The sequence below is a fragment of the Spea bombifrons genome, chromosome 1 (genome assembly GCF_027358695.1).
Source record: "Spea bombifrons isolate aSpeBom1 chromosome 1, aSpeBom1.2.pri, whole genome shotgun sequence".
NCBI lineage: Eukaryota > Metazoa > Chordata > Amphibia > Anura > Pelobatidae > Spea > Spea bombifrons.
This window is the reverse complement of record NC_071087.1, coordinates 4,205,378-4,219,473: the sequence shown is the minus strand read 5'-3', so window position 1 is coordinate 4,219,473 and position 14,096 is coordinate 4,205,378.

The window sequence follows — 14,096 nt, the reverse complement described above, 5'->3', positions numbered from 1 at the left end:
ACATTTGGGGCATGCACATTTTTCAATGTTGAACTTTGGTATTTGGTACATCTTTGAGCCGGGCCATTTCAGTGTGCCCAATAAAACCATATATTTTTGAAAACTAGACAACCCAGAATATTTCAAATGCTGGTATTTTAACTCTTTGCATGCACACATTTTACCACCAGCATTTTTTCAAAGTTTACAGTAGTATTTTTTGTGTATATTTTTCCCCACACACCTGCTTTACATATGAAATTACAGCTCCTGGTATATGTCGCTGCCACGCGACACCCCAATATGTGTTCAGCAACATCTCCTGAGTACAGTGATACCCCACATGCATGGGTTTGTCAGTTTTTTGGGGAACTAAAAGGCCACATTTGGGACGTTAATCGGGACATTGTTAAACCCGGCCAATTCAATTTACCCCATCAAATCATACATTTTTTGAAAGTAGACACCCCATGGGCACTTAATATGCCAGAATTTTAACTCTTTCCATGCGAGAATTGTTTTAAGCTAATGTGCTAATTTTAGGACTTGCTCACAATTTTTTTTACTATATCCATATATATATATATATATATATATATATTTTAATATTTTTTGCCTTTTTTTAATTTTTTTTACGTTTTTTGGAACTTGAAGGCTCCCCTGATGGGGACATCAGTGGGAAATTATTGTTACATTTTACTGTTTTTTTTTAAAATGATTATTATTTATTTTTTTTTTTTATTACTAATCATACTGTGATTAGAAAGCTAGGCTCCATTGACTTGTATAGTTGAATGTAGTACCTGTATTCAACCTGCAAGTGGAGCCAGAGTTCTCTAGAGGGTCTGGAGACCCTCTAGCAAACTTTTCCAACTTCATTGTTTTTTTTTGCAGGACGGCCGCCATCTTGCGGTTGGCGAAATCACTCGCAGTGGGGTGAGTGTTTGGTGTTGCTGAATGCCTCCTGATCGAGGCATGTCAGCAACACCACTTTTAAAATGGGCGTCCGCCGCCTTACAGTGTATGGCGAACATTGACGCCCCGGGGAGGGGCCAGACATGGCCCCTGATGCCGATCACGGTGTTGCTGAATGCCTCGATGTCGAGGCATTACAGCAACACCGTTTGGGTGCAGAAAGCGAACGTAGATCGCTTTCTGCACCCGTTTAAAGTCATGACCGTCCTGGCACGTCAATTGTTGTTAACCCTTCGTTTTCAGGTGACGTGCCCGGACCGTCAATTGTCATTAAAGGGTTAAGGACAAAGATGGCAAGTTCTATGTGTCTAATTTGGGGGCTGTCAGATTCTATGTGGGCAGTGTGGACGTCAGGACTGGCCTTTGGGGTGTGCAACCTGTGATCTATGCCTGTACTTAAGGGTGTTTTATCTATACCTTTAATGGTGAGTTTTCATGTGACTTCCAGTTGATCTATACCTGCAAAGCTGGGTTTGTGTGTTATTCTCAGAGCCGGCCCTACAATGGAGCCGAGTGGGGCAATTGCTCAAGGTGGCACTTTTGAAGGGGCGGGACTTTAGGGCCCCCGGCGTTGGCAGGGGGGGGGGCATAATTTTAAACTTCGCCCCAGACGGCATTAAGTCTTGGGCCAGCCCTGGTTATTCTGTTGATCCATACCTGCTATGCTATGTTTTCATACATTATTTATGTATACCTGCAAATACAGGGTTTGTATGTCTGATTTAGTTGGTCAATACCTGCAGTGCTGTTTCCATGTGTTGTTTGTTTGCTCTATACCCTCAGTGCTGAGTTTACAGCCCATGGCCATTTCGCATGCCAATATTATAACTTCTTCCATTCTTCCATGTGAGAATTGTTTGAAGATAAAGGGCTACGATTAGGACCTGCTCATTTTCTATTATTATTTTTTTGTTTTAATTTATTTTACTAATCACGTTGTGATTAGAAAGCTGGACTCCATTGACTTGCATGGTACCTGTATTCAACCTGCAAGTGGAGCCAGAATTCTCAGGGTGGTCTGGAGAGACCCTCTTGGAAACTTTAGCAACATCTTTATTATGATGCACCGCCATCTTGCGGAAAAATCCCTCACAGTGGCCTTTGGCGTTAGGAGTCTGTAAAAGCGACTCTATTGGCTGCCACCAGGGAGCTTGTCTGACATCAACCAATGAAGAGCAGCATTGGTTGATACAAGAGGAGGTTCCTGCTGATGACCAATAGATAGAGTTGCTTTAAAATCCTGGCACCAATGCTTCTACATACCGTATTTGCTCGATTATAAGACGAGGTTTTTTTCAGAGCAAATGCTCTGAAAAATACCCCTCGTCTTCTAATCGGGGTCGTCTTCTAATCAGACCTCAAATAGAGGTCTGATTAGGAGACTAAGATCCAGATCCCCCGCATCGCTGCAGGGGACCTGGATCCTCCTGTCTCACCCCCCCCATCATACACACACTTACCGGTGCTTCCTGCTGTATTGCCGGGGCAGCGGGGTGACGTCTACGCGATCCGCGTAGACAACGTCCGCTGCAGCTGGAAGGAGGTGTGGCTAGCAGCGGGGGTTGTCTGCGTCCTTCGCGTAGACCTTCCCCGACTGTCAGAGACCAGAGTTCCCCGCACCGGTGCGGGGAACTCTGATCTCTGACCTCTGACAGCCGGGGAATATATACACGACGGACGCATACAAACCCCCGCTGCCAACTCCACCTCCTTGCGGCTGCAGCGGAAGGCGACGTCAACCCGCTGCCCCGGCTGGACGCACCGGTAAGAGAGGGCTGAGAGGGGGGAGAGGGGGGTGAGAGAGGGGTGAGAGGGGGGTGAGAGAGCGGGAAGGGGGGGAGAGAGAGAGAGAGTGTGTGTGTGTGTGTGTTAGTTAAATGGGGGTATAGTGTGTGTGTGTGTGTGTGTTAAATGGGGGCATGGGGCATTTCTGGAGTGGCGTTAAGGGGGCATTTAATAGAGCACTCTGCCTCCTGAAATGCCTTATACCTCCCTATATGCCATTCTGTCCCATAATATGCCTCTTAACCCCCTAAATGCCAGAGTGGCATATAGGGGTATAAGGCATTTCTGGAGGCAGAGTGCTCTATACAATGCCTTTTAACTCCCTTAATGCCACTCTGCCTCCTGAAATGCCTTATACCTCCCTATATGCCACTCTGCCCCATAATATGCATTTTAACCCCCTAAATGCCAGAATGGGATATAGGGGTATAAGGCATTTCTGGAGGCAGAGTGGCACATAGGGGGTCAAAAGGCATACCATGGGGCACAGTGGCATATTGGGGTGGCAAGCCTGGGGGCAGATTGCGTAACTGGGGGACAGGTTGGAAAACACAAGAAATAAAAACAAAACAAATATTTTTCTCAATCATAGCTTTTATTAAAAAAAATAGTTTACATGAATTAACATTTACTGGTAAAACTTTTTTCCTTTGGGGTCGTCTTATATTCAGGCTTTTTCTTTTTTTCCTAAGTTAATATTCAGATTTTGGGGGGTCGTCTTATAATCAGGGTCGTCTTATAATCGTGCAAATACGGTATTTTTAACACGTTAACCCCGTATTAAAAATACATACACGAATAATCGCCCGAAACGAGAAAAGGAAACGGGCATATTTAAGGGATATGAAGGGTTTTTTTTACACGAAGACAAACATGAAAACTTGGCTGGTGTCCAAGTCTAATAATAATAGTAATACATAGACTGTCCTGGCTCACGTACACTTGTATATAGACATCCAAACTCACATACACATGTACATAGACGTCCAGGCTCACATACACTTATACCTAGAAATTCATGCTCACATACATACAAACATACATACCCCAGTCATAGCGCTAAAACATACCACTAACCTTGTTTCATTGATTAGACTCCAGGTTTGACAATTGGTTGATGCCAGGGGAGGACCCTGCAGGCCACCAATAGACTCACTCGCACGGCCTTTTTAACTCCTGACGGCGAACCTACTGAATTCCCCTTCCGTAAACCCCTGCAATGCTGCGGAGATAAGGTAGGCTAGATGGGGAAGGGACCAGGGAGATTAGTAGACAAAGACTAACACGAAGATTCTTTGTGTTGTGTGTCGTCTTCGTGTACGTTTTACCGCAACTATTTTCTATCATATGTTTATTCGGAACGAAGACGAAAACGCACTCTTCGTGTTCGTTTTCATGTTCGCCCGAAGATGAATGCACAAGTTTAGTTGCCACACGGGCCGGTATTTCACCAGCACAACCGGCATTTAGAGCACCTGCCGGACATGGTATTTTAAAAATACTGGTATTTTTTGCAGGGGCAGACCGGCAGGGTTATTGGCAGGAGGGGGAGCGCCCATAGCAGTGCTATGTCTATGTGCCAGTGCCGCTTTGTGGCCGAGCCTGAGGCTGATCGTTGACATCATTTCCCCCAGTGGCGCTCTGGAGTCTGGCAGCATCCGCAGACCGGCCGGCCTGTATAAGCTCGCTGCCTGTGGAGGAAAAAGCCTTATGTCCTTACTCCTGCCTGCATACATAGGAGCTGTTTAAATGTTTGCATTTGCACGATTTGGTGAAGTTGTCAGTTGTATTTGTATTTAGTTTTTGTTCAATAAATAAGTGTTATTTGTAATTATGTGATTTTATTCTTTGAATGTTTTTGTTTGTGTGATTTAGGAACATTTCCTCTGCATATGTATCGTATCTCTTATATCACTTCCTGTGATGTCACGTATATGTAATTCATTATGCAAATTACCACATTAGCAAATTAGTATTTTTTTTATCAAGAAAGGTGGCAACCCTAGATCTACTGAACATGATCTGCCTAATGCCATCACCCAGAATAACACAGGAGAATTTGACATTTATTTTATATGAGTTTTACATGTATCTCTTTATATTACTTTTGTAGACCTCAGCCACATTATTACAAAAATCTTCTGACCTTTCTCTTTACCATTGGGGAAGTTAACAAAGAAATTGAATCTGTACGTAATTTTTCTGTGGGATATCATATATTTGATTCATGCTCTGATGAAAAAAAGGCTGTAAAAAGTGTTCTGCAGATATTATCGGGGCCGGGAAAGACCGTCCCTAATTACTCCTGTACTGAACAAGAAAAAGTGGCTGGATTTATCGGGGATCATCATTCCAGTACAACATTAGCTATAGCCCAGATACTGAAGCTTTATGGGTACGCACAGGTGAGTAAAACTATTTTGTTTTTTAAATAAATATAATTGACCTGACACAAAGTTATTGCAGTATTTGTTTAAAGAAATACTCCAGCCATTAAATGTTTGTATTAATGCATCCAGAAACACAGAATTTGACAATAGCGAAGACCCCTTTAGCCCATCCTTATTGCCATGAACACAGGTCTAAGCACCTGTCTGCAGAGTATCTCTTGTCCTGAAGCTGTAGGCGGCTCACTCCTTTTCATTACAAGCAACTTCCACTTTTACTGGATGCATCTACAAAGGAACTTGTCACAGTTAAACTGGGATTGAACTGATGATACGTGATACAGGAGCCACTGCCATATCCCTGTAGTCACCAGGAGGCTGGTGTGCTGACTTTATATAGGAGAACTTCTCTTATCTAAGAGCACTTCTGCTACGATTTAGTTGCCTGCTTCTGAACTTCAAATACCCCTGTCTTAAAGTGGCGATCGCCTGCAAATTATGGGATTCCTGAATGCTTGTAAACTCATTTTTAGTTTGAAACCATGAATACCGTATGCTACAGTGGTTGTTCAGTCCTGCATGGGGGGGACGAATGATTTGGGCCCATAGTCTTCAGGAAAATGATGATCTAGTAAAGCACCGGAAGTTAAGCACTAACTAGAAGGCCCAGATCAAGAGGGAAATCCTATTTTAGGGGATATAAGAGATGGCAGGATGGCCGGTTTGTGTTGGATTAGTGAGGATCTTCAGGGGGTGATAGCTTTGGGGAAGGCTACTTAAGGGGGTTCCCCCACATCATTATAATTTTATCTTCCCTTAGTTGTTTTCGTGTGCTGTTTCTGGCTCTCCAAGCCATGTTTAGTTCACCATGGCTTCCAGGAATTTAGATAGGATGTTGGCATCCCTCAGGTGCACTGCTATGAAGAATGGAGAGGCATGGCTGCAAAAAAATTAAGCGATCTTACTGGGGATGTTCCCTCCACAGCTACTCACAGCACAGCTGCCTCACTATCTACTCACAGGCCCTGAAGCACCAGGACTTCCAGGCCTTCTATCAAGCTTATTCCTGAACCTGCTGCATCTTCACAGATAACCATAACAGGGCCCCCAACGATGAGGAATAGGAAGCCCAAAGACCCCCCATCCGGGCCCCTGCCTTACATGCCCGCATCCCCTCGATCTGCTCAGCTTGTTGATGACCAGGAGGCTGAGAAACCTCACCCTGTCTGCCATCCAGGCCCTCCTTCCCTCTCCTCCTGCTTCAGGCCTAGTTTCCTGTTTTCTAGGCGAGTCACCCTGCTTTCCTATCCTTCCTTGGCCCCTTCTCTGGCGTTCTTGGATTAGAAGAACTAGATGCGGCTTTGCGCTTGTAGGGGATGGTTCCCCGGGTCAGCACTGTGACGGAAGGTCCTGTACCTCGACTGGGCACACCCGTCAGATCAGTGCTTCCTTCCCGAGACTTTGGCGATTAACCTTCCCAGGGCTAGACAGAACTAGTGCTAGAGACAGAGATAAAGCGGGACTTTGCCAGAATGGAGCCGTGCTGTGTAGCTGAAGCAGCGCTGATGCTGTCCTGAAAAGTATTATAGCAGCCCACCCCAAGCATCAGACAAAACCAATGTTGAGATGAAAACAAAAGAACACTTTATTGTGAAAACACGCAGCCTTACATACAAACTCTATCAGATAAGGAGATAATCCTATCACCACAAACAATACCCTGCCCCAGGACTGGCCATCGGGTACACCGGGCATTTGCCCGGTGGGCCGGGCGAACCAGGGCCGGATTGACATAGGGGCTGATGGAGCTGAAGCTCCAGGCCCTTACCTTAAAATAGGCACAGTCAGGACCGGACTGACTGGGCATTTTCGGCCTCAACGGACGCATTAACGCAGGGCATAAGGGGCACCTGTCCCTTAAGCCCGCAGCAACTGCGACCGGGCCCGCCACTCTAGGGGGCCGGGCAGCCCCCACCAGGGCCGGCCTTAGGGGTGTGTGGCCGCACAGGGCTTAAATTAAAACATCAGGGGTTTTTTTTTTTTTTCACTTTATTTCACATCCTCCATGTTAAATGAAGGGTTTTTTTTACTTTATTTAACATGAAGGATTTTAAATAAAGTAAAAAAAAACCCCAATGTTTTAATTTAAGCCCTGTGCGGCCGCACACACCTAAGGTCGGCCCTGGTGGGGGCTGCCCGGCCCCCTAGAAAGGTGGGCCCGGTCGCAGTTGCTGCTTACTCCGGCAACAAGGTAAGAAGGGTCAGGGAGGGAGGGGGGTACAGTGAGAGGGGGGAGAGGGGATAGATGGTGAGAGGGGGTACATATTGAGAAGTGGGGAAGGGAGTACATAGTGATAAGGGGGAACATAGTAAGAAGAGGAGGGGTAGATGGGGAGAGGGGGTAGTGTGAATGTGTACATAGTTAGTTACATAGTTATATAGGCTGAAAAAAGACCTGCGTCCATCAAGTTCAGCCTTTCCTATATCTGTTAATTTGTTGCTGTTGATCCAAAAGAAGGCAAAACCCCCTCACCAGTTTCGCTATTTCCAATTTTGCACTAACCAGGGAAAAAAATTCCTTCTTGACCCCAAAATGGCAGTCAGATTTCTCCTTGGATCGATAAGCTGTTTCCCCATAATTAAATATTATATCCCTGAATATTATGATTTTCCAAGTATCCATCCAGTTGCTGTTTAAAAGTCTGTACAGACTCCGATAAAACTACCTCTGCAGGCAGAGAATTCCACATCCTTATTGTCCTTACTGTAAAAAACCCTTTCCTCTGCCTTAGACTAAATCTCCTTTCTTCCAGTCTAAACGCGTGACCACGTGTCCTATGCATAGTCCTGTTTATGAACAGATTTCCACACAATGGTTTGTATTGGCCCCCAATATATTTATATAATGAATGAATGAATGAGTGTACGAGAATGAAAGAATGAATAAATGTGTGGATGAATTGTGTGAATGTGTATGAGAATTAATGAATTCATGTGTGGATGAATTGCTTGAATGATTTGTGAGACTGCATTAATGAATGTGTTAATGATTTGTGTGAATGAGTGAGTAAGTGTTCGTGTCTATCATGAATGTTTAAGTGATTTGGGGAAATGCAAAGATGGTAAATGAAGGGTGGGCTTTAACAATAAATAAATAAATAAAAATAAATGGGCTGCTTAGTCTTAAATGCCCTGGCCTATTTTTTGTCCCAGTCCGGGCCTGCCCTGCCCAGACAGCCCGGTGCCACAATCAGGCCACAAAGCACAGCAATGCCCATATAACCGTAAGCCTTTGTTTTCAGGGTGATACCAAGGGAGTGGCAGCGGGACAGTCCTGAAATCAACCCGAGCGGAAGCTCCATAGCCGCGGCTGTTAAACCCAGTCAACAAAAGATGCTTAAAAACGGCGTTCCCAGCAACATGTGTTGGGGCTCCCTCTCCAAACCACCCCTTATCTGAGCCCCAACACATGTTGTGTATTTGTGCAAAAGAGCCCTCTTGTGGGGCGAGGGGCATCCGAGATACTTAGGGTTGAAAAGTCCAGCAGGCACTCCTGCCAATCCCAACAAACAGTTCCAGAGAATTACGGCTAAGTGCCGGTCAGGTACAGTGCAAGGGGAATAAAGATCCAGTGGATCCAGGTGACACAAGGGTGAGATTATACTCTTGGGCACAGCCAAAATAGGCAAACACAACTGTAGATAGGGGTTAAAAGTCCTCTGCAGCCCTGGTTCCGTGACAAGCACCCTACCCAGTGACTTTCTAGATGGTCTTCTCTCTTCCTTGCTGAAGAAATTGTAGTCAAGATGGCCGCCGTTCAATTTGCAGGTATCGAGTCACGTGTTGTGCAGGACAGTCATTATTCCAATGCTCCTTCAGTTGTCTATTTATCCTTCTTCTCCTTTTCTTTAGCCACCTCACTCTAATTCCACTATAATGCTAGGGATAGCAGGGGGGTTCCGGGTATTTTGGAGTCAGTACCTTCTCAGGGTAATTTTAATTGATTTTGGTCAGGCTTTAAACACTTTATGGAGCAATGTCAGGGAGTTGGGAATTCTGTAGTTCTCAGTGGGAGGGCTGGACTTGGCTATTGTGGTGCCTCCTGCTTAATTAGTCCAACCCCTACTCCCCTACTGCTAAGCCCCCACCCGTGTCAGCAACTGTAAAGCCTGTACCTTCTTTTACCTCGGGTGTGAAGGCAACCGACAAGGATACAGTCTCACTTGCCGACTTGGGCGACGCTGATTGATTTGTCAAAAAACCTCCTGCATCCTTTTAAAGCTTGCCGTACCAAAAAATCTTGGTAGTCAGAAGAATCCCTTTCAAGCTGGGGCCAGCACATCCACTACCAGGAGGGCATTGGCTGTGGGAAAACAAGGAGATTGTTGCCAATTTAACCAGAGCCAGTGTATGTGGGGAAACCTGTGCAATTTCCAGCACAAGTGTTGCTACGGTTCCCACCCTCTTAACAAATCCTTAAAAAAATGAAAAAGGGAAAAGCCTAGTGTCGCTGGATAATAAAGGAGAAGATAAAAAAAGAAGAAGATGGTGCCCTGGCTGAGGTGGTGTAAGGATGGGGCTTCTGGTGATCTACTGAAGTCTGGTTTTGAAGTACGGCGTTGCCTGGTTCCGCATCTTCACCTAACAACGTTTTCTATTAGTTCGTTCTGATTATTAATGCATATGGACAACACATCCTTATCCCATTTTCAGTTTATTAGACCTTTCCAACCCTAACTTGCACACTTTCTGATTTTGGCAACTGAGGCTTCAAGATGGGGGCTACCCGACGAGTTGGTTCGGAGGATTGGTCGTTGGGATTCTGTCAGGATCTGCTCTAATGTATCCCGTAACCTGGTGTAATGTGTGCATTATTAAAAAAAAAACCCAAAAACATGTGCATTGAAAATATCTAAAAAAATAAAAAATATATCAATCAAAAAAAATAAAGAAGAAACATGGAGCGATGCTTAAACAGTGTACCTGGCTTATGACGTAATGGGTTTTCGAGTTTTTTTTCTTGACTGTAAAGTGCAACATTGCTTTATGACATTTTCTTGCGATATATACACATCAAAGTTTTCTTTTTATTGTCCCGGTGGTCAATTGGTATTCAGGGTTCTTTCGTATATTGTATCCCAGGCTTCTCTCCTAGATCTTTCTGTGATGTTCTTGGCTTGGATCCTGGGGCACTCGTACGTGTACTGGGCAGCGAGACGAAAGGCTGTTTTGACTCCAATTTGTGGGCACCGTCACAATCTATCACGCAGGATCTATCACGCAGGAGGCGGTATTCACAATCCTATTTCGTGTGCGGGGGATGGGTATACATACGAGTTGGCCCCCCCTCAACTGAAATTTGGGATTTTTTTCATGGATTTTGGTAGATATTTGTTAGATCCGGTTAGATCAACTGTTTTTTTCGTTAGATCTATGACGCAGGAGGCAGTATTCACAATCCTATTTTGTGTGCGGGGGATGGGTATACATACGAGTTGGCCCCCCTCAACTGAAATTTGGATATTTTTTTTATGGATTTTGGAAGATATTCGTTAGATCAGGTTAGATCAACTGTTTTTTTCGTTAGATCTATCACGCAGGAGGCGGTATTCACAATCCTATTTTGTGTACGGGGGGGGGTAGGTTTTATTTCCTAAATGCTTTATTTCCTATCTTTTAGCTTTGTATAGTGCTTCCAGGGCCAGCCTTAGGTGTTCAGGTGCCCTGTGCGGACCACCCCGGAACTCCACGTAACAGAGGTAGAGCTCAGCGGGACATAAATTCCAAATTTCAGTTGGAGGGGCAACCCATATGTATTGCTATCCCCCGTACACAAAATAGGATTGTGAATACCGCCTCCTGCGTGATAGATCTAACGAAAAAAACAGTTCATCTAACCGGATCTAACGAATATCTACCAAAATCCCCCCCCAAAAAATCAAAATTTCAGTTGAGGGGGGCCAGCCCATATGTATACCCACCCCCGGCACACAAAATAGGATTGTGAATACCGCCTCCTGCGTGGTAGATCTAACGAAAAAAACTGTTGATCTAACCGGATCTAACGAATATCTACCAAAATCCATAAAAAAATTCCAAATTTCAGTTGAGGGGGGGCCAGCTCATATGTATACCCACCCCCGGCACACAAAAAAGGATTGTGAATACCGCCTCCTGCGTGATAGATCTAACGGAAAAAAACAGTTGATCTAACCGGATCTAACGAATATCTACCAAAATCCATAAAAAAAAATCAAAATTTCAGTTGAGGGGGGCCAGCCCCCCCTCATTAAATATGCAATATCTCAGTAATTAGACTAGATCTAACAAAAAATTTGTCTGATCAAACCTGATCTAACGCAGAGCTATCATAATCAGTAACATTTTGTTGAAATTTTTGTTGAGGGGGGGCTGGCTACGGGTTAGCCCCCCCTGAAAAACGATTGTTAATATTGCCTATTTTAGAGTAGATCTAACGAAAAAAACTGTTGATCAAACCTGATCTAACAAAGATCTAACAAATGCCATGATCTTTTGTAAAAATTCTTAATATGGGGGGCTAACCCGGGGGAGGTAAGCTGGGTGATAGACAGTAGGGGAAGTACCAAGGGAGAGCAGTTAACGCCAGAGCAGCAACAGGACATATTAAATTTGTTTTGCCTTTTTTTGTTAGCTTTATGATGACACAGGACTACCGGTTTAGTTTCACATAAAATCAGAAACTGAACCAGGGGTAAAGGTCTCTCCCAGGCTACAGTAGAAAATGAATTGTCCTAATGGAGCTTTGGGAGATGTTGAAACCAGCTGTAATGACTAGTGTAGTCCCTTAGTTCTTGTATCTAACCCATATGGGAAGGTGCGATTTCTCAAGTGGAGTTACTCATATTAACCCTTTAAGGACAATGGGCGGTCCCTAAACCCATTGAAAACAATGCATTTTGTGCCCGTACATGTACGGGCTTTGTCATTAAGGGTTAAGACCGGGTGAAGCTTGTATTAACAGTGGAAATAAATAAAGGATATTGGCAAATTCCATTGGACAAACAGTCCAAATATAAGCCTTTGTGGCATCTATGGGGCTCTACCAATTTGTCAAGATGCCGTTTGGGATACATTGGGTATCGGCAATTTTCCACAGATGAATGGATAGGGTATTGAGGCCACACATTAGATATGCAGTTGCAAATACAGATTATACACTTATTTTTGGTAAGCACTGGATATTCCATATAATCAGTTAAAAGCAGAACTTATGAGTGCATTTTAGGAATGGCTGAAATAAAATACCTTGGGTATGCTGTTGGACGAAGCCAAATAAAACCTCGTATGCTGCTAAAATGACTGGCCACAACAAAGGACACTAATCCTAGAATAACACAATAATACAAAGCCTGCCAACCTTTCTCCGTTGACATTCTGCATAGCTCCAGCAAAGACCAAGCCAATGCAGGCTTTCTGTCACGAATCATAGGTGACTGTCGGGCTTCAGCAGCATTTTGCTTTGAGCCACTTGCTAACCCGGGAAGGAATTTAACAGGGTCTGTTCCCGTGGCTGGGACATATCGGCCAACAAACAAGTTAATCTGTTTGTAAAACAACTGGTGCCTTATTAACATACCTGGGAACTGCCAGGCCCTGGCTCCCCATCGCTCTCCCTCTTCGACAAGTCAGATAAAAGTGGGCTGATTTCATCAGACAGGACCAATAACACCAGTGGGTTGGGCCCATGGCGTTTCAGGCAGGCTAGCCCCAACTATTTCTATGGGCAAATAGTGAGCATGTCTAAATGCCGCTCCTGAGACCTTTAGATATGAGGCCATGGGCCAAAGAAGCAGTGCTTCACCTGAAGTCTCTGAGTTCCCAGGTATGCTTATTAAGGGCTTTTAAAAACCAATACAGCTAGAGTAGGTGGTTTTCTTTTTTTTGACAGAACAAGAGTGTGCTGCTGTTACAAGAATGCTTAATGTAAGCTCTTAATTTCTTTATGTTAGGCAACTAGCTTATCAGTCTCCACCACTGGGCACCATCACCTACATATATATTTATACTTCTTGTTTGTTTCAGATCAGCTATGGTGCCACTGATCCAATACTTGCCGATAGACATGATTATCCACATTTCTTTCGAACAGTTAAAAATGATCATGTTAATTATTTTATTATTTCCAAGTTAATGAAATATTTTGGCTGGACCTGGGTTGGAATTTTAGCCTCTGATGATGACAATGGAGAGAAAGAAACTCAAGTGTTAACAAAATATTTAAAAGATGATGGCATTTGTGTGGCCTTTGTACTAAAAATGATTAAAAGCTTTGACTATATTGTTAAGACATCTAAAAATATGATTCATGCTTTAAAACAATCAACAGCTCGAGTCATAACATTTTGTGGAACGTATTCTCTATTTGTTTCAATAACTCTAGAACGCATAGAAGAAGGTCTCATTGATAAAACTCATATCCTTGGCCCTAATTTGGCCTTAAAAACTTTCCTTCTAAGAATTATGCCATACGTTTTTAATGGAAGTTTAACAGTTGAACCATTATCCCGAAATATTCTAGGCCTGAGAGAATTCACAAATAATTTTCATCCTCTGAGATTCCCTGAAGACAAGTTACTTGAAGAAATTTGGATGTTGCATTTTCATTGTTTCTCAGGTGACCCTGAAAAGAAGAAATATTATGAGTCTACTCTGAATATCTCTCTTTCACGCTGCACTTGGAAGCGACATATCTCAGAAATACGTGACATTTTGTCAGACGGAGAAAGCAGCCAAGTGGATCATGCTGTGAATGCCATGGGAAGTGTCATATTCTATATGTACAACACCCAATTGAGAAAATATCCAATAGATAAAATTCGCATGTCTAATTATAAACACCAGGTAACTTAATGCATGCACAATTTCTAGAGCGTATTACATTTTCAAGGATAGTTTTTAGTTTAGATTAAATATTAGATAATTTATTGA